Below are 2,661 nucleotides of genomic sequence, written 5' to 3'. Positions count from 1 at the left end.
GTTGGATGTATCAACTGAAAGGGGGAATGGTAGTTATTTATAGTCGCCAAAAAATGCTACTGAAGATGACACTTGACAATAAAACATTGTATCTTTTGCCACTTGTAGGTGGTTGGGTCAGGTGAGTCCCACAACAGAATACCTGAAAGATAAAAAGGTAGTTTGTCTTGTCCAACTTGGGTTGATTCGGATGATGCATTGTAGCCACCAGATAAACAGTTGAGTGTTGACCCCCACCATCTTTATCTTCCAAGTCAGTATCCTTTTAAAGTTTCAAACATTCGTTAGATGCCGGCGAGTTAACCATCGAACACGCCTACTTAACTGACAGATTGACTAATCTAAAACTCAATAGATACCCGCTTTTAAAGCTTATCTTGAATCATATGTAACAGGAATGTAGATTTGGTTTCCCAAAGGTTTATAATCCTTGGATTGGGTATTAGATTCTTCTCGGGTCATGTTGACACCGGTCTAATCTTTGTTTTGAGAATTTATTTGGACAAACAATATAGTCTTGTGGTCAAGGACAGTTATTATTGTTACTAGTAAAACATCTAAAACTCTAGACAGTTATAAGTTCTTAGAATATGCCTTTGGACAAAGAATATTGTCTTGTGGAGTAGAAATATGAGGTCTAATCTTATTTTATCATACAAGTTACAGTCATGTTTATCATCCACTCATTTATTTTTAACTTCTTTTCCATGAAATTTATCAACTTTTAATACAAGATTTGCATTTCTCATAACAAGCAATCTATATGTATTAATCAGAAGTATAAAATAGCACGTTATTGGTACAAACGCTAAGATTTTTTTCCTCTAAAATGAATGAATCAAACTACTGTTAGACAAGTATAGTTAAATATATAAGCTAGATATAATACATAATTATGTTACATATTAGATTAAATATTAATTAGAGTAGTATGTCTTATTTATTTATTATTTGGGGGGGTTATCATATGTATACCCCGGATACATACATATACTTTCAGACGTATCACTTTTAATCTTATCAATTCATTTATGAACAAAGAGAGATCTGCAGAACCCTAATCACATTCGAATACTGCAAAGGAATTCCAACATAGTGGTATCAGAGCCACAACGATCCGAACATCGTTTCAATTCAATCAACTGCATTCACAAAGGATCAAACGAAGATGAATCAATTACAGGGAATTCAAACCCAAATTCCCAAACTCACTGGACAAAATTATTACCACTGGCATATTCAAATGAAAGTGTTACTCGAATCGCAAGAATTATGGAACATCGTCGAAGATGGATATCAAGAGTTGGGAAAATCCAACAAATGAAGCCAACACTGCATACCGAGAGTCAATCAAAAGAGATAAACGTGCTCTGCACATAATATTTCAATCAGTAAGTGATACCGTATTCGAGAGGATCGCTATGGCAAATTCATCAAAGGAGGCCTGGAATATTCTACATAAATCATACAGAGGAGAAAATCGAGTAAAAACTGTAAGACTTCAAACTCTTAGATGTGAATTTGATGCGTTAAACATGAAAGATGGGGAATCTGTTGAAGAATATTTCAATAGAATAACCCTAATAGTGAATCAGTTAAGAATGAATGAATAAAAGATTAGTGAACAACGAATTGTAGAAAAAATTCTACGTAGCATGACTCGAAACTTTGAGTCGGTTGTGATCACTGTAGAGGAAACTAAGAATTTAGAAGATGTTTCCACCGAACAATTAATGGGAATCCTACAATCCCATGAGTTACGAATGAAAAGATACGAAGATCCTCCGATTGAACATGCATTTCAAATTCAAAATGCCAATCAAGATAAGTTTCGACAAAATCGAAACAGTGGAGTAGGAAGAGGACGTGGTAGATTTAGGGATCGATATTTAAGTTCCATTAGATGTTATAACTCCAAAAACTAGGCCACATCGCCAAGTTTTGCAAAACAGAAAGAGGAAAACGGAAGTACAGATAACATGTTAATTCATCAAGAGGATGAACCGGATGGAAAGGAAACAGATGATTCGATGTTCATGATTCTGAATATGGAAGAAACAGTGAACGATGATCATTGGTATTTAGACAGTGGTTGCAGCAACCACATGACAGGAAACCGAGACTTGTTCATAACGTTAGACGAGTCAATAAGAAAAGAGGTACGAACAGGAGATGATAAGAAGTTAGAAGTCTTAGGCAGTGGGGAGGTCATGATTATAATACAGGGGCGAAGCAAAAGGATACAAAATGTATTTTATGTCAAAGGTTTAAGACATAATCTTCTGAGCGTGGGACAACTCATAAAAAAAGGTTACATGGTTAAATTTAAAGAAGGTAAATGCATTATAAAGGATGTTAGAAATGAAACCTTGGGTGTCATAAGGATGACAAACAACAAAATGTTTCCTCTCAATCCTGGAAAGGATTTAACATTAGCATTGACAATAACTACCAAGGAAACCTCTACACTATGGCATAAGAGGTATGGACATGTGAATCTAGATACACTAGCGGATATGGGTGTAGGTCCCTGTTTCGCGGAGGATTACGAACCTAAACCTTGTTATACAAACCTACTAGCGAGTGCGGAATCCAAGCTAGCAAGCAAACCGAGTTAGTAGCAAGTAGAGAAACAAACACACAAAGATTCACCGATTAACA

The sequence above is a fragment of the Helianthus annuus genome, chromosome 7 (assembly GCF_002127325.2).
Source record: "Helianthus annuus cultivar XRQ/B chromosome 7, HanXRQr2.0-SUNRISE, whole genome shotgun sequence".
Taxonomy (NCBI): domain Eukaryota; kingdom Viridiplantae; phylum Streptophyta; class Magnoliopsida; order Asterales; family Asteraceae; genus Helianthus; species Helianthus annuus.
This window is presented reverse-complemented; position numbering follows the sequence as displayed.